Below are 19,397 nucleotides of genomic sequence, written 5' to 3' on the forward strand. Positions count from 1 at the left end.
TCACCAAAGGCAATTTTGATCTTGAAAACAGGATTTAGACTCGCTCATTAGGGTCCCTCTCACTTGGATGGGAAATGCTTATTGAATTGCAGCTTATTCACTTTGATTTAAATGAATGTTATGTTAAATTTCTTGAGAAATCCATTGTGAAATGTGCTCTGTTAATCTTATAGAGGCAGAAAGGTACTGCTCAAGGCAATTTCATAGAGCACCCTTTTTTCACCTCTAATTGTAATGGCCTATAAAAGTATATTGCATTATCCCCTAAATCACCATTTCTCATCTCACTAATCTCTGTCTGGTGCCATATTTTGTTAGGAGCTGTCAAGTGTCTTTCTGATGTGCTTACTAACTCTGTTGTCAGTTGAGTTTCTCTTTGACAGTAAGACATGGTAATTCTAAACACCTTCATGAGAACAGGTCTCTCTTATTGCTCTACCTGGGATAAAAAAATGTTATCTTTCCTCTTCTCAGATTCTGTATCTACTACTTTGTCTGTTGGGACCTAATCAATCATAATTATAATACGGGATATGTTGAAGTCCTCACATGTTACATATTTTTGTCTTAATTTACTTAAGAGAAAGAAGTACACATATCTCACACCAAGAAAGTAAGAACTAGCTTTCTCAGCCAAACTCAATAATAGTGATTCCCAAAAAGTAGTAAAGACTACTGAAGTCAATTGGTGAGATTATAGTATGGAAGAGAGGAACTGGCTGAAAAAATGAGTGTGGGTTGAATGTAGCTAAAGAATCTCTGAAATCTCTCCCATCTCCTTAATATGTTTTTAAAATGTGTTTTTAAAATATGTCTATATTTAAAAGCCTGTATTATATTAGGCTAATATAACCCCCACACAGAGGGGAGGAAAATTTTAAATTAACAGGTGGCTGAGGCTTTTCCAAGTTTTCCCAGCTCAAAACCCCTTTTGGTTTCAATCCATCGTGATTGCAGTGACATTGTTAAAAGCAGGAAAGAAAAGGAGGTGAGTAACTGGGTAGTGGGGAAAATGTATGACCTTTTATGATCTCAATTCTGAGTGTCCATGAACTTTACTTTTGTACTCAGGGAGCAGAAGAAATCAGAATTGAATTTGTCATTGGAGCACTCTGTGAAATGCAAATAGAAAGCAAAAAAGGCAATGACAGAGATAAAAGCATAACAAGCCACATTCACTGCAATTAAGGCAGAAGGTGTTTGCACCACTTTCCTGGATGCTGAGAAAATACATTGTGATGAAGGAAGTGCCCCTACCCCTGCACTCAGCCTCATTTGACAAAGACAAAGAGCACGCACACTGACCAAAGCGTGGGGCTCAGGTGGTGGACAGGTTTAGAGGACTTAGAGGAGGACCAGGAAAGACTGAGACAAAGACGCAGGCCTTGCCTGCTCACTCGTTCTCTAGGGTAATGGTTCCCAAAGCTGGCTGATCATCAGAACCATCTCCAGAGGTTAAACAATAAAATAAAATTACAGACGCCCAAACCTAAACTCAGATATACTGACTTAGGTAGGTGGAGGGAAGGTCCTGGAAATCTGCACCCTAAGGAACTTCATGGGTGATGCAGATGATTAGGTCTGTTTGTTAACCACTGGTTTAGAGAATTGTGGCAAGCCTTGGAGAGGGGGGATTGCTGATTAAATACAAACACATTACATGTTATCTATGTAATTATCTGTGTGAACATACATACAGGACTTTGATTCTACCTGTTGCTGAGCCATTAGGTTTCTCCAATAATGCAAAATGCAAATTTCTTGTCAAGAAATGTATTGTTCTCATCATCTGCAGTCCAACTCACTTACTTGTATAAACAAGCACCCAAACAAAAACATAACCCATGGCAACAACATGAGTTATATAATGTTAACCTATAGTTACTTGCTTTTTAAATATTATTTCATACCAAATATTATTTTTTAATTAAACTATTTCAATTTGGAGGATAGTATAGCACTTTTTTAAGAAAATGAAAGGTAACCTTGACTACAACAACCACATGATATAATTGAAAGAATTATAGAATCTTCAAATGGAGAAGGCTGGATTCAAATCCTCATTCTGCTAATTGTTAGTGACATAAACCTAGCAACTTAACTCTTACCTCTCTGAGCCTGTTTTCTTATTTACAGAATGGGGCTGAAAATATCAGTCTCCAGCATCTTTTTGAGAACTTAATGAGATGACATATATAAAGCCTCTATTATCCTGTCTCAGATAAATAAATGTTAGCAATGTTAGTTCTTTTCTTCCTCTTTCTTCTTTCCCATAATTCTCTACCCAACTGCACTTTCTTCAACTTTTGACAATAGGGTCTGATACAAAAAGAGTAAAAAAAAAAAAAAAAAAAAGAGAATTTCAGTCAAGCTTGATATACAACAAGGGTTGGCGAACTTTTTCTGTGAAGGGCCAGACGTTAGAGCGACTCTGATGCAACTACTCAATTTTGCCACTGTAGCGAGAAAACAACCATAGACAATAAGTAGACAAATGAACATGGCTGTGTTCCAATAAAACTTTATTTGCACAAACAAATGGCAAGCTGGACATGGCCTGTGGCTGTTTGCCAACACCTGATAATACAGAAAGGCTTTTTAGAAATACATGAGTTGGTGCAGGACATGAGTTGGTGCAGGACATGACGCAATGGGGACTGAAAGTCAGAAAAAACAAGGTTTGAAATCCCTCTTTGCCACCAACTAGCTGGATGACTTTGCAAGTCATGTCACCTCTCTGAGCTCAATTTTCTCATCTATAAAGATCAAGGGGTTTAGCTAAAGAATCTCTGAAATCTCTGCCATCTCTTTAAGCCTATGATTCTTTGGGAGACGGCAGTGTCCTGGAGAGAATCACCAATGGACTGTAACCCAAGTTTCAGCATTTGATGTGTTTGTTCTTTCATGGTTGATCAATGAATCATAAAGAAAAACAGAAGTGCTCCACTCCTAAGTATGATTTATTTGATGAAAAAGAGAAAAGATAACATTTGGTCAAAATAAATGTTATTTTCTCCACAGACACAAAGAAGCAATCAGTATGGTTATTCAATTCTAAATGTCATGTGTAATTTCATATGGCTTAAAGTCAGATTGCCATGTCAGTGGCTGAAGACCTGAAAATTGAAAATCTTCCTTTTTTCTAAGCGAGCAGTACTCTCACTCTAAATGTGATATATTACGGAGTAAAAGAAATCAATCAAAATTGTTTTTCCAAAGGAAACCATTGTGGAAGTATGTTTGTACTGAAACAGTAAGTGTGCTATGTCTTGCAAGAGGAAATGTTAATATGTACTAGAAAATACACAATAAGTTGTTTAAAAACACATGTGATGAAAGAAAGGATACTGAATTAAAAATTGGAGGAACTGGTCTCTAATTCTGGTACTGCTACCAAGTAGCTTAGCCAAAGCACTTCTCTCTGACTCAATTCAGTTATTCATAGAAAATATCATAATAGTTATTAGTAAGCCCTTACTAGGTGCCAGACACTGTTTTTAGTGAATTATTTCATTTAATCCTCACCCAAACCCCGTGAGAGACGATCTGCTGCTATTGCTGTTTTGTAGATGTGAAAACTGAGGCACAAAGAGGCTAACTTGTCCACAAGTTATCTATAAAGCATTGAGAAACCTCTGTTGTCATTCCTGATTCCCTTCTCCAATAAAAAGCCTATTGCTGTGCAGGGATATCTATACAACTAGAAAACTGTTTTCCTGAAAAATCAGCATAATTCTAAACAGTCCTCACTGTTCTTTAGAGTGCAAAAAATCACGGGATCATTAATTCAGCTTACAAAATGAATGATTTCTCTGTCTGCATTCTTCAACCATGAAATCCTAGACAACTTCCAGAAAGCTGTGGCCCAGAACACCCCGATCCCACTCAGAACACTATTTATAAGAATGCCCCGTATGCAGTAGTCTTTACAGTTTTTCTTTTTCTCAAATGTTCTCTAGCCTATGTAGATGACATTTATGCAATTCAGAGGAAGATGCCTCAACAGGATTAGTCAGCAGCAAAGTCCTCTGACGCAGCTTCTGTGATCTAGTTAAAAATAGGAAAGAGGATGTTTTGCATAAGTCATCACCATTGTGCGGTATTAGAGAATTGACCACTTTTTTGGTTCCCACATCCTGCTAATTTATCTAAAAATAGATGAAAACCCTGTCCCTGAATTCCTGGACAAGACCTTTTGCTTCTGTGAGCTCGGGGCTCAGGCTCTTCTTGTTCTGGGCTCCTTTGGTCACTTCACTTCACCCCCTGCCATTAACAATCCCAAGTGTCAGTCTTGGGCTCAGAGCTTCTGCTTTCCTTTTGCCCTCCCAGGGATTGCAAACTAGGGACTAGAGAGTTCAGGTAGATAACATGAAGCCAACAAGGTGGATGAGGGTAAACTAGACGACGCCCCTTCTTGAAAGGAGAGCGTCTCTTACTAAATCTGACAGATCGACTGGCTTTTCCCAGAGCACGCAAAAATCCAGATTGGTACAGAAACTTGCCTAATCTTGAAATGTTACAAATAAATTAGAATATTAATTTAAATAAGCTTTCAGTTTGTGATCTCTGCCCCACACCCTCTCCTATGAGGAAGTCGTGTGTTACCACCTATAAGATGAAATTCTACAAAATCTAGATAAACGCTCCCACTTGTTCCAGTTCTTGATTTCTAATTTACAAAGAGTATGGGATGATGATAAGTCCTGGGTTCTGAGTTTGGCTCTGCCCTTTGCTAACTATGGAACTTTGAATGAGTTAGTTTCACCTTTCTGGGACACAGTTTCCTCATCTTTAAAATGGGCAATTAGAGGCAATGATCTTGAGAGCTCTATCAAGCTCTATTAGCCAGTGAGTCTGACAGAGCTTCATCCTCATCTCCCCTTCCTGATCTCAAATTCCACACCACAGTGAGTGACCCAAATATTTTCCTGATTTTCTCAGCTTAGAAGTTCGCTTTATTCGTAACTCTCTTGCTGTCTAACACCCAACCAGTTCTGTTGCTGCAGCATCCCTTAACCCTCCTCCCCACCCCACAATGTCGGCTGTCACCGTCATTTCCTTATCAAATCACTACATTTGCTTACATCTCTACTCCAGCTTCTCCATAGCCCCTCAGCTTTGGCCCAGAAACGAAACAAAAACTCATTTAAAAGCACTTGGTTCAGAGCTTTTCCCTGGAAGAGAATTTACATGCAACATTTACAATCCCCATTGCTTATCACAGCCAATCCCCAAATTGCCTGCTGCCTTTGTAGGTTAATGGTCATCTTTAAGTCACAAGCTGGGCATGAGGGGAGGTGCTCTCCAGTGGTCCCTCATTAGGAAATCAAACATTCATACCCCATGAGGAGCTATAAGTATTTAGACACTATCTCAAATATAAGTCTCTAACGCATTATGGACAACAATGTTACCAAATGCCAGGAAAAGAAAAACTCTCTAGTACTTTTTTCTCACAAAAGTGGAAAAAGTTTCTGTCTCTTAAAAGTAGAGAAAGTGTTATCGCCCAAAATACAAATTCCTAGTTATCTTTCGTAGGGCTGAACCTTGAAGGCAGGAAGATTCCGGAGAATTTAAACCTCTCCCCTTTATCTAGTTTTTCAGCTGGTGAATGTCTTCAAGCCGATTCAAGCTGTCAGCAGTATCATGCTCCCTCCAAATTCTCTAGCGAAGAAATCTTCCCTTGTCTTTTCTGCCTTCTGTGGTTGCTCGCACTCCCCAGCATTCCCTGGTTTATGGCAGCATAAACCAATTTCTGCTTCTGTCTTCACATGACCGCCTTCTTTCTGTGTCCAGTGTTCTCGCTTCTTACAAGAACAGTTATTGGATTACAGTCCATCATCCAGTATGACCTCATTTTAATCTTATTACATCTGCGAAAAACTCTTTATTTCCAAGTTAAGATTATACTCATAGATACTGGTGTGTCCAGAATTGATGGGTTCTTCGTCTCCCTGACTTCAAGAAAGAAGCCGCGGACCCTCGCGGTGACTGTTACAGTTCTTAAAGATGCTGTGTCCGCAGTTTTTTCCTTCAGATGTGTCCGGAGTTTCTTCCTTCTGGTGAGCTCATAGTCTCGCTGACTTCAGGAGTGAAACTGCAGACCTTTGCGGTGAGTGCTACCGCTCATAAAGGCAGCACGGACCCAACGAATTTGCAGCAGCAAGATTTATTGCAAAGAGCTAAAAAACAAAACTGCCACAGAATAGAAGGAGACCCAAGAGAGCTGCCTCGGCAAGTTCGCGTGGCCTGCTTTTATTCCCTTATTTGGCCCTTCCCCCGCCCCCATCCTACTGATTGGTCCATTTTATAGAGAGTCGATTGGTCCATTTTACAGAGAGCTGATTGGTCTGTTTTACAGAGAGCTGATTGGTCTGTTTTGACAGAGTGCTGATTGGTGTGTTTACAAACTTCTAGCTAGACACAGAGTGCCGATTGGTGCATTTACAATCCTTTAGCTAGACAGAAAAGTTCTCCAAGTCCCCACCAGACCCAGAAGCCCAGCAGCTTCACCTCTCAGTGGCACTCCTGGTGGGATTTTGCGGCACCCAACCCAGGCACTCCAGCAGCCCAGAGGGAGCTCATCCCCGATCAAGCACAGCAGGGCCTGCGGAGCCCCCGTCCACCTGGAACCCACGCTGGCCGAGAGCACCCAGGTGATGTTCAGGACCTAAACAGAAGACCTCAGCAATACATTCAACTGAGCCACCAGAGGCCGTATATAGAGAGATACCAAATGTGGGAATCAATACGGTGTTTATGGGAAGGCAGAAAATGATGGTTAAGGACCTTAGGTGAGGAATAGGATCAGCTGCTGCACCGAGGGAATCTCTATCCACACCGGCTGTGAGTAGCGTATGTGTGGCAGACAGTTCTCCTAGAAGAGGTGAAAATTCACCTTGAAAAGAAAAGGTGAGGTGATCCTCAACCAGTATTAGTGGGCCCCACTAGAGTATTTCTTAAAAGTCTTATAAGTTTTAGCCTGGGGGTGGTGGCTCACACCTGCAATCCCAACACTTACAGAGGCCAAGACGAGAGGATTGCTTGAGTTCAGGAGTTCAAGACCAACCTGGGCGACATAATGAAACCTCATCTTTACAAAAACTAAAACAAGACGTAACAAAATTTGCCAGGTGTGGTGGCACACGCCTGTAGTCCTAGCTACTCGGGAGGCTCAGATGGGAGGATCACTTGAGCCCTGCAGGTTGAGGCTGCATTGAACTGATATTGTGCCCCTGCACCCTAGGCTGGGAGACAGAGCAAGACCCTGTCTCAAAAAACAAAAACAAAACAAAGTCTTACAAGTTTACAGTTGAAGAAGAGACCATGGTTAAAAAAAAAATACACTATATGAATAGAGAATGGCTCAGCAAGATCCATCCTCACTCATTAAAGGGGTGCAAACCATGTTAGGGCCTTGGAAAACACAAATAGACCAGTCTAATAGAAATGGCAAGGTAAAACAAAATTAAGTGTTCACTGTGACTATTATTCCTATATTTGCTTGCGATGATGTTCAGGTCTTCTTCAGTCTTGACGGTGAGACTACCAGCAGCCTGATGATGGCAGTGACCAGGAGTGGACAGGGTCTACTGAGGTGGGTGAAAGTTTGAGAGCCAGACATTATTTTTGGAACCAAATGCTTCTCCTAGAGACTCTTTTGAGGGCTGGCTTTCAATATGTGAGAAGAAAACAGTTTTGAAAAGAGTCAATGAAAATGGCTGACAATAATTGTTTCTTGGCAAGGAAGTTGTGAAGAAATTTTATATTTCTAGTTTAAAATGCGTTTAAATGCATTTTCAAAGTTAATTTCTGAGAAGACAATGTTCCCTTAATTTAAGAGATTCTGTATCAAGACTAGATGTAAATACGGCTGGGGATTGCCATGGTTAGAAATTTGAATAAAGTACAGCAGTGCCTGGGAACTAGAGGCCAATTGAGAACAGCATAATGTAGAAGTGAGTTGCCAGGGAAACGAGCCTCCAAGTGAGACACGACCATCCTGCGGGCGGACACCATATACAGAGATGGGAGGGGGACCAGGAACATGCTAGATGGCCAGGAGTCCTCAGGAGGGACAATAAGACAGCCTGCCCATTAGCTATCTGCCACCAGAAAGAAAGCCAACGGCTTCCAAAGCCACCAAAAAGGGGAATACAATTCAGGGCTTCTTGGGCATTTTCAATCTGACCATATTCATTTGTCATTCATATGTTGGTTTACTCCAAAGAACACTGACTGAATGCCTTTTGTGTGCCAGGCATAGGTGTAGGGCTAGAGACTAAGGAGGCACAGTAGCTCGCTGTTGCTGGTTGCTCTCTGGAAGAGCAAGATGTAAACACAGCCACTGGCTCACTCCTGGGAATTGGGCCTCCTATTGCCCTGAAGCTCTGGTCCTGTTCCAGGGGGCCTGCCAGGTCTCCTTCCTGGCTGAGGGGCACCCTGACCACTGTGCCCAGGATTCCAGCTCCTTCAGAACTGATTTTGTTGGCCTCCACCTCATCCCCATGGCAGTTGCAGCACCTGTGATCAGCCTCCTCTGTGCTCCCCGACCTCCTCTGACGCCTCCTGCTGGGCTTTCTCAGAACTTGCCTGGAATGTCCATTTCACCATTTTGGTCTTCCCAACCCTGTGTGTCTTCCCTATCGGTTCTCATGCTCAGTCCTAGCCTTGACTTTGGCATCCTGCTCCTGGCTCTGGCTTTTGCATGTGACCTTCAATATGGATGGGATAGTGACTCATGGAAAATGCTCACATCAAAGCTGTTATCCTAACCCCATTCCTCTGCACATCAGTGAACATAACCTCCAGCTTCCTCCCGTGGGACCCGGCAACACCTCCTCCTGTTAAGTCGCCAGGGATAAACTTCCTGTTCAGGTCCTCATTATTTTCTTCATTCCTTAGCACCCTCTCCTCAACAGTGGCCTTCTGTTATTACTGTGATCTCACCAATCTATTTTAAAACCTCCTGTTGCCTTTACAATCTCGCTCATGCTGCATCTTTCACTACAAACCAACTTTCCTTCCAGAGCAACGGACACTGAGCTAGATGTTCATATTGTGATCACACTGCACTTGGATTACTTTATTGTTCACCAGCTTCCTCTCTTATGGTCCTTTTAACAATGCAGTAAAGTAAGCAAGGCAGGTATTATCACCTCCAGTTCACTGATCAAGAAGTGAGGTTCAGAGAAGTTAAGTGACTTTGTCCAGGTCACATGCTGAGAAGTGATGAAACCTGTCTTCTCGTTCTAAGTGGGCGCCTTGTCCCTGTCACGTGTCATATGGCACTTGAGGCTCTGCTTTTTGTGGCACTGAGTCTGTGCCCACACTATGCTCCACTCTTATTCTAAGACTTCTTCCTGCTTGGTATGAAGCCAGCATCCTCCAAAGAATTTAAATAAACAGAAACACCAACTCATGCCTGCTTTTTCCCATTTCCTGTTAGACCCAGTGGCATAACCACATTGTCTAAGGCCCTCCAGCTAAAATGCTGGATGCTCCATTTTTGCCTTTTTGCCTACAAATGAAACAACGAGAAAATCTTGGGAGGCTCTTCCTATCTCAGGAGCTCCCTTGAAATCCCAGCCCTGCCTGCCTAGCACTCCTGCCTGCACTCCGAGAAGCCTCTCCCTGGCACGTTTTTATTATAAGCGCCCCGAGGGCTGTGTCCACATCTCCTTAATGTTCTGGAAATTTCGCCCCCTCTCCGCAGACCAGTGCAGGGCGGTACATATTGATTGGTGCGGGCGTGCTTGTTCTATTGGGAAGGAGAAAGCAAGCCTTCTTGCAACAAGAAATCCCAAGACAAGAGAATTATTTACAGTGAAATTGGCCCCAAAGTGTAAAGCGACTCAGAGGATTGTAAACCACTTAAGAAAAGGAAACAGCACTTGGGGAGGCGGTGGCGGGGAGAGTAAACAACTCCCAGGGGGCCCGTCTGCAGCGCCGAGGGGAGGGGAGAGGCCGGGAGCCGCCTCCGGGGGTCTCGCGGGGCCGCCCCTGGGACAGATGAGTCGGAGACAGGCCAAGCCGGAACCTCGCTGGGTAAGGAACAGGACCGGAGCGCGCTCCGGGTGGGAGAGGCTTGCGCTCCTGCAGCCCCTTCCCAGGGCCTGCGCTGACTCATGGCGCGCACTGGAGCCCCTGCAGTAGCCGTCATTTACCAGCTGGCGCCCCGTCCCGCTCTGGGCGGGTCGCGTTGCTTGCAGTCTTATCCTCTCCTCGCCCACACACTTCTGACGACGCTCCTGTTTTCCAGCGAGGAACCTGCGGTCCGGAGTGCAGAGGTCCTTCGGCCCTGGCCTCCCAGCAGCTAAACGCTGCTTGTTGGACTCCCAAACGCTGTAAAAATGGGACTCTCTTACCTTTTTCTGGAATTTGTTAGTTTTCAAAGCGATCTGTGCCTCACAATAACCTTGTGAGGAAGACTCCGTGAATGCTACCACCTCCAGTTAAAGGAATGGAAGCTTAGAGAGTTTGAGTGACTTCCCAAGGCCACCCAGCTTAGAAAGGAAGCAGAGACGGGCGTAGAGAGAGTCCCTTGGACGCTGTTCTCAGGAGCCCGTTCAAGGCAGATCTAACACTGTGGTCACATCTCATGACCGTAAACAACGTCGCCTTTTGGAGGTCGCTTCCCACAGAGTTTGATTCTTGGAGAGTGGGCAGAGGATGGAAGTAGATGACCTCAGAAGCAGTAAGGATGGAGCACGCAGGGTGCCTTGCCAGGCAGAGAGGTGACCCACAGGTTCTCCTTGAATTAAGAAATTGCTTTGATCAGGGAAATGCTCAGTTATAGAACTTAGGGAAAGAAAGCGGTTTCCTAATACAGTTCTGGTTCTCACAGTAGAGGACTGCTGATTTCTAATGTGACTTTTTCACAGACCCTCCCTGACCATCTGGAAGGACTTGGTTCTTTACCTCTGGGAAGAAGACTGAGGGGCATCGCAGGTGGGCTCCTTAAACCTTTTACTGCCATTCGGAGACATTTGCCTTTCAACTCCCCTCTCTCCAACTTTCCTTTAAACTTTTCAACAACCTAAACTCCCAAATGCCTCACTTATATTCACCAATTTATTTTAAAATGGTTATGTGAAGCCTGCTTCCTTTTTCTAGTTTTTTTAAAAATTGTGGTAAAATACATATAAAATTTACTGTTGTAACCACGGTAGTTTCAGAATGTACATTTCAGTGGCTTTTAGTACATTCACCGTGTTGTACAACCTTCGCTACTCTCTAATTTCAGAATATTTGTCACCCCCAAAAGAAATCCTGTACCCATTGAGCAGTCCCCGTTTCTCCCTTGCTGCGGCCCCTGGAAACACTAATCTGCTTTCTGTCTCCACATATTTGCCTGTTTTGGATATTTCATGTAAATGAACTCATGTATGTGCCCTTTTGTGTCTGGCTTCTTTTACTTAATGTAATGTTTCCAAGGCTCTTCCATGTTGTAGCACGCATCAGTACTTCATTCCTTATTTAATAGCTGAATAATATTTCACTGCATGGATATACCACATTTTGTTTATCTAGCCGACAGTTGATGGACATTTTTTGTTGTCTCCCCATTTTAGCTATTATGAATAATCTGCTATGAACATTCATGTATGGATTTTTGTTTCAATGCCTGTTTTCAGTTCTTTTGGGAATGTCCCTAGGACTGGAATTGCTGGGTCACATGGCAGTTCTGTTACACTGATTGAGGAAGCACCCAACTGACTTCCACTGCTGTGCCTATTCTTTGTCTGGCATCACCTCAGGCACTGGGATGCAATGATGAGTAAGACATAGTCTCTGCCTGGTTGAATTCATAGCCCAGCTGGAGAGACTGGCATGTGGTAGGGGCAATTACAGGAGTGTGTAACTGTTGACTTTGTTTGCTGAAACCCAACCCTTTAAGAGGCTCTCTCAAGGCAAGGACTCTGACGGTAACAGTGCTATGGGATATTAGAACTCCAGTCTCTTGCAGAGTATCAGTGGCCACTCGTCCTCAGAATATGTACCATGTCCCATAGAAGCTGAGGAAAGACTGTGACACAGTCAAGAATTGCTTTGGGGCTTGGAGTAGGCATAGAAACAGGGAACAAAAGGTAGTGCCATTGATTTATTACAAAGCATACTTGTAGGCAGAAGAGAGGAAGGCACTAGGAATAGTCATTGTTAACAGGTACTGAGTGCTTATCAAGTGTCAGATGCTGTTCAAAATACTTTCATTTAAGCCTCATGAGAATCCAGTGAGGTAGACAAAATATCAGCATTTTAGAGGTAATGACATGGAGCCACAGGGTTTCAGTGGCTTGCTCCAGATCACACAGGGTGGGGCTATGTGATTGACTGGAGGGTTAGCAATCTCTGACCATTTGCTTCTGGTCAACCAGGTGAGTGGGGAGAATGTAGTGGAGTTGAGAGAAGCAAATGGGGTGGTTGGTGAGAGGATTGAACTGACATAACTGGGGTACTCACAGGTTCAAGAGTTTCAATTATTATCCTAGATTGGACTGTCGTTTTGCGGTCATTAGACTGAAATTGATTTTTAAATGCCAGAATATTATCTCGCCACCTAAGCATGATCATCAGAGCTGTGGGATCTGGCCAAGATTTAACCTGAGAGAAAGAGAGAGGGCAGGGGAGAGGGGAAAGAATGAATGCACAGAATAAGTTTGAAGGGACCATAGGAGAAAGTTAAATAGAATAAAGGTACTTTATGACTGTCAAGCCCTGCTCATGCACAAAGGGGTGATTTACATTCTGGGAGCCTCGCACATAACCAGGAAGAATGAAAGAGTCAGCAAACATTTGCTGAGCAATTGAATGAATGACGTGCACGGTACTCAAAGGTGCAGGTGCATCTCAGGGAAGAGACACGGTGCCAGAACTTGACACTGCTTGACATTTTAAATTGTATTTAGTTATTTGTACCTGCCTCATTTCAGAAAGATTGGAAGAAGTGCCGTCTCACATCATCTTCACTTCATTGCTCGGTGTTGTATTTCTAGATTACAAAACTGGAGCACATTCAGTGGCAAAATTCATGGGATTATATTAAGGGCCTGGTAAACTGGGAACTTTTACATTAATCACATCTGCAGAATTAGGTGCCCCTGCTCAGAAACTGCAGTTTCCAGTCAAGAAGAATTAGCTTTCATATCTCATTACTTAATAAATTAAAAGTTTTCCCCACTTGAGGTGTTGAATCTTATGATTATCTATAGGGCTGCTATTTTCAGGTGACTTACTAACTGTGACTTCAGGAAATAAGCTGCCTCGTAGAAATAATGAGAGTTGATTTCTATGAGCACCTTCTGTGTGCTGCTGCTGTGCTGGGTGAATTCTTTACACTATCTTATTTAATCTTGAGGTGGATACTATGATGATTCCAGCTTATAGGTAAAGGAAATGGAAGCGTATTCTCTCTATTTGGAGAAGACTCACAAATTTAATCTCAGACTCAGCTTTCTCCTCTCTGTGTTCAACACCTTATTTGATCTCTCTGCCTGGATATCTCACAGGCATCTCAAATATAATGTGTCCAAAATCCAGCCTCTGATCTGTCTCCTGAATCTGGTCTTGTTTTCTTTGGGAATGGCAGTAACATCTATCCAGTTTCAAAAGCCAGAAAAAGAGGAGTCGTCTTTGGTTCCCTTTTCTTGCTGACCCAGTCCTTTACAGTTTTTTTTTTTTGGTCAATTTAACCAATGAAATATTCCTAAAATGTCCCACTTTTCATCTCTACCACCACCACTACCACCACCGTTGTGCAAATTATCACCATCTCTGGCTTAGACACCTGCAACGGCCTCCTTTCTGGCCTGTAGGTCTCCATTCTGGTCCTCTCCAATTCATCCTTTGTGCTATAGCTCCAGTGATCCTTACGGAATGCTGTTCTGATCAGATCAGAACTCTGCCTAAGACCCTTCAAAGGCTTCATATTGCTCTTAGGATGAAGAAAAACTGTCCTGGTTCCTCTAGGATCATCTCTGTCTTTCTCAGGCTTTCTCAGTCTCTCTCTTTCTCAGTCTTAATCTCTCTCTCTCTCTCGTCTTTCTCTTTCATTTTCTCCCACTACCCCAACCCCATACTTTAGCCTTCATTTCTTACTTACCCTTCTAGGTCCTCACCCTCCCCAGCCCCAGCTGCACACATGGCTTTCTGCAGGAAGACTTTCCTTCCCTCCTTTGCCTGGTTATCTCCTACTCATTCATCAGGTCTCAGCTCTTACATCACTTCCTCAGGGAAGCCCTCCCTGACCACTCCCCAAATCACCAAATCTTCTTTCTAGTTCTTGTTTCACTGTATCCCCTTCTTTGTAGCACTACAGTTATATATTTAGGCTGGCTTGTGATCAGTGTCTGTTTTTCCCAGGAGAGCAGAAACAACGTTTTGTTTTTTGTTTTTTTTTTTTAATTCACAATTTTATCACTGGTGCCAATACTTGGCACATAATATATACTCAATAAATATTAGTTGTCTAAGGGCAAGGGCTAGCAGTGAATAGGGGAGCGAGGAGGGAAGCTCAGTGTCATATATCCTCTGAGCCTCCCTTTCCTCATCTGTGATATGAAACTAAATGGCCTTTCTATCCCTAAATTTCTATCATGCTCTTATTTCTCATCTGAATAAAATTTAAGTCTGAACTATGTTTGGATATAATGAAGACTTCATCCAGCAAAATCTCTCTCTCTCTGTCTATTATAATACTAGTTTTGAGAAATAAACACTTTCAGTTTAAGTTTGGTTTTTGTGAAAACAAAGTTCCAAAACATTTACAACTTTAGAAGAGTTTGTTGCAGCAGTGTTTTATTCCAATGATTGTTGACATCTCATTCACCAGTAATTAACTGAAATCATATATTTGGGGAGACAGAAAGTCTTATCGCTTAATAGGCTCATGAGAAAACTGGAAAAGAAAACAGCAAGGTCTATTTCTCAAGCGGTTTCGTAAATTACCTGAGGAACAAGATTGCGCTTCGGTGCACCTCAATGGTTAAAGTAAGAAATCACTTTTTTTTTTTGAGACAGAGTCTCGCTTTGCTGCCCAGGCTGGAGTGCAGTGGTGTGATCGTGGCTCACTGCAACTTCTGCCCCCCAACCAGGTTCAAGTGATCCTCCCACCTCAGCCTCCTAAGTAGCTGGGATTACAGGCTCTCAGCGCAACATCCAGCTAATTTTTGTATTTTTAGTAGAGATGGGGTTTTGCCATGTTGGCCAGGCTGGTCTCAAACTCCTGGCCTCAAGTGATTCACCTGCCTCAGCCTCTCAAAGTGCTGGAATTACAGGCGTGAGCCACTGTGCCCCGCCAGAAATCACTCTTTAAGTCAGTGTATTAGTCTGTTCTCATGCTGCTAATAAAGACATACCTGAGACTGGGTAATTTATAAAGAAAAGAGGTTTAATTGATTCACAGTTCTGCAGGGCTGGGGAGGCCTCAGAAGACTTAACAATCGTGGTGGAGGGAGAAACAAACACGTACTTTTTCACATGGTGACAGCAAGGAGAAGTGCTGAGCAGAAGGGGGGAAAGCCCCTTATAAGACCATCAGATTTCGTGAGAACTCACTCACTGTCATAAGAACAGCATGAGGGTAAGTTCCCCCATGATTCAGTTACCTCCCACCACACGTGGGGATTATGGGAACTACAATCCAAGATGAGATTTGGTGGGGACACACACACACAGCCAAACCATGTCAATCAGGAAACCCGCAAAAGTAAACAGGAGGACAATAGTCTATCGCTATTGGCTGAAGGGTTTGTCTTTCAGTTTTAGTTTTGTAATTGTACTATTGAGCAGCAGTAGCCATCAGCTGTGACTCAGAGGAGACTAGAAGTTTCTAAGATGACATCAGATGGTTTCGTCCTGCTTTGATGTAGAGCAATAAGGCAGTCAAGCTCAAAGAAATAATAGTAGCTGTCATTGATTGAGGGCTCACTTTGTGCTCAGGGCAATGTTAATCGCTTATGTCTTAGTTAATTCTCTCCCAAACCCAGGGAGTAGGTATTATTATTCCCCCATTTTACAGATGAGACCCATGAGGCTAAGCAAATGTAAGTAATTTGCCTAAGTTACACAAGTGGCAAGTGTCAGAGGGAAGTTTTGAACCCAGTCAGTTTGATTCTAGATTTTGTGCTCCGTATCCTTCCCTACACCACCAGCCACACCTCCTCCCATGGATGTGAAGACAGGGAAGCTCAGAGCGGAGCTGTAACTTGCACGAGCCCCACAGGCAAATGGTGCAGAGCCGGGACTAATGCCGGGTTCCTGGAGTCAAGCCCACTCTGCATCATGGGAAGTGCCCCTGGCAGAGGCGCTGATGGGTATGGGATAGCCCAGGAACAGCGTGTCCTCATTGACTCTGCTTCAAGTTCAGTTTCTGGATGACTGGAGGGCCGGCGTGACCAGGCCCCCACTGGTCTGTGGCACTTTCTCAGCGGCAGAGCGACCCCCACCTGGAGAAGCAGCCCACTCAGAGGCCCTTGGCACCATGGGTCTCTCCCACCCACCACTCGCCAGCCTCCATTTCCCACCTGTGCTCTTGTCTTTGGGTTCAAGAGGGAAAAACATCAAATTTGGATTCAATTCTCTTGAATAAGATGTTTAAAAGAAAACAAAACAACCAACCTTCAGGCTGCTCCAAGAGAGACGTCCGTACCTGAATGCTAGATTTCTCATAAGGAATCAAGTCTGATTCCATGATAACTGCCACTGATTTCAGAAAATCATTTCTTATGCTTTGGCTTTTTATGTATTAGTAATTGGAGAAAGCTTTTAGCAAGACTGTAGAGATGAGATGATACACTTTCACTGATATTGGCTTGGAAACTGTGTTTACTGAAAAGGCTTAATACACCTTGGAAACTCCTTTCCGTGTCATCCTGTGTAGCCTGAAAACTTAGTTAATGGACCTCTCTGTGCCTCAGTTTCACCGTATATAAAGTGAGGATAATCTCAGTGCTTGCCTCATGTTGTTGTTGGAAGGATCACGTGAACTAATGTTTGCAGAGTGTTTGGGGCTCATTAGGTGAGCCCTTAATAATTGTGAGCTCCTGATATTTTCTCCTGAGCTCTAATGATGTTCAGATTCTTTTTTCTCCTGAGCTCTAATGATGTACATCATTCAGGAGTGAGTTATTTCCAAAATCTTGATTAAGAGATACATTAGAGGGGTGATGTGAAGTCAAATGGACCAGAATTCATGTCCTGGGCCACCCACTGACCTGCTGAGTGCCTCTGGGCAATTACTTAACCTCTCTCAGCCTTCATTTTCTCATCTGTTAAATAATAACAATAATATAAAATAATAAAAATAATTTGTTAATAGTAATAAAATAATAAATAATTTATTAATAATATATAATAAAATCATAATAATATTGCCCTCATAGGGCTGCAGAGACAATTAAATGATGACATCTATACAGACCTTAGCACAAGTCTGGGCACCTAATAAGGGCCTAATAAATATTATCATTAAGACTCTATTGAGCACATTTATAGGTTTTGTTAAAGAAAAAGCCAAGGTCCTATGTTCTTGTGAAGACTGCATCCTATCATAAGGCAAAAACAACAACAACAAAAAAAGAACCACTGCTTGAAAAAGCCCTGAATGCTTTCTCACTACTGCAGCTGGTTATGCAAGCTCGCCTAAGCCCACAGACTCTCAGAAGGCCACTCCCCAGTGCCATTTATATTTTTACAATCACCATTCACACTAGGATGGCTCTTAAGACAAATGGAGTCCTGAGCCCTGGACACAAATAATGATTTGTCGTAGTGTTACTTTTTATTCATGAATTATTCCTTTCCTCCTCCTCTGTCATCTTCTGTTCCCAAGGTTAATTCATTCCCTCATCAAGGATTTACTGAGCACTTCTTTGTGCCACTCCCTGTGCAAGGCATTTGAGGAGCAGTGGCAGCCAAACTAAGGGGTTTGCTTCTGTGTTTTATAAACAGTCGGTGTTTAATAAATGACGGACGCTCTGTGTTTCTTTTTTTTTTTTTTAATTTTAACTCGTGCACAGATATTCTCCAAAACGAAGTAAAGGGAGAAAGTTCATTTGTCAAAAATTAACCTAATTAAAATTTGCCTTCAGGGGGCTCTGTATGGGATAGATGGGAACGAAAAGAGTGGCAGTCGTGATGGGGCAAGAGAAAGAGACAAGGCTGAATCTGTCTACCACTGAGGGAGAGCTGGGGCTTTGCATGCGCCATCCCAATGTGTCCTTTCAACCATCCCGTGAAAGAGGTGTGATTAATTACTCCTACTTTTTCAATAGAGAAACTGAGGCTCAGGAAGTTTACCTATCTTGCTCAACTGGTTCAAATCCAGCTCTTGTGACTTGAAAGCCTCTAACAAGCTCTTGATCATTCTCCTACAGGATGCTGCATCATGTAGAGAGAGAACGGAGAGAAAAGGGCCAGCCGTAGTTGGCCTGCATGCTGACATTGGGACCTGCTGCACCTGCACGGGTCACTTGAGAGTGAGGCTCTACCGACTCCCCTATTTCAGTCTGTACTCCTTCTCAGACAGCTCACAATGCTAGTGCCTGGGACCCAGGCCCACTGACCCTCTCCAGGCCCGCCTGACGCCCTCACCCTGTGCCTGGGCTCACTCATCCTTCCCATTCTTGGCTTCCATGCTTTTGCAGCTGTCAAAGGAGTTGGAACTAAAAAGCATGGTGAACTTCCCCACAGAAAGAGAAGAACAGTTGACTTTGGCAGTCTCTTGGTAGCGTATCATTTATTAACTCACTGCATGGCTGTTAACACAGTAATCATAGCTAGCACTTGTTGACCATACAGTCTGGGCTTCGTAATCCTCATGGTGTCCTTGTGTATTGGGCTGACACCCTTATCATTCTCCTTTTATAAATGAAAAAATGGAGGCTTAGAAAAATCAATTAATTTACACAATGAAAAGGATCTCAGCCTCATTAGTGCTCAGGAAATGCAAATTCAAACTTCAATAAGATCCCTTTTACATGGATCAGAATGGCAAAATTAGTAAATTGGACAATATCTGCTATTGATGAGAATGTGAAGCAACAGAAACTCGTACACTCTCTTAATGAGGGCATAACTCACCACTTTGGAGGACAATTTGCCAGTATTTTAGTGAGGCGAGAAAGGGCCCACCTTAGGATTCACCAGTCCCACTCCCCTGTGCTGAAGGCATGTGCCCTGGAGGAGCTGTCACACGTGTCCACAAGGAAACCGGCACAGAAATGCCTATGACAGTGTTGTTTGTGATAGCAAAAGAATGGAAACAATCTAAATGTTTATTAAACAAGAGAATGCCAACATAGACTGTGGTATGGTTATTACCATGGAATCCTACATAGCAATAAAGTAAATAACCAGAGCTAGGCCTATGAAAACAACTCCCAAACATGTTGACTACA

At 43.1% G+C, this 19,397-nt stretch overlaps 1 long non-coding RNA gene across 2 annotated transcripts; it reads left to right on the top strand.

The window, feature by feature from the left end:
• The first annotated feature begins 6,428 nt into the window (after nucleotides 1–6,428).
• Nucleotides 6,429–19,397, top strand: LOC134759114 (uncharacterized). Of its 2 annotated transcripts, XR_010135024.1 has the most exons (5): nucleotides 6,429–6,912; nucleotides 7,521–7,597; nucleotides 10,884–10,950; nucleotides 18,090–18,241; nucleotides 18,375–19,397. It is a non-coding gene; the product is annotated as an uncharacterized lncRNA (long non-coding RNA). The 2 variants fall into 2 exon arrangements; XR_010135025.1 differs by lacking the exons at nucleotides 18,090–18,241; nucleotides 18,375–19,397 and adding an exon at nucleotides 11,246–11,876.

This window comes from Gorilla gorilla, chromosome 7 (genome assembly GCF_029281585.2).
Source record: "Gorilla gorilla gorilla isolate KB3781 chromosome 7, NHGRI_mGorGor1-v2.1_pri, whole genome shotgun sequence".
Lineage (NCBI taxonomy): Eukaryota > Metazoa > Chordata > Mammalia > Primates > Hominidae > Gorilla > Gorilla gorilla.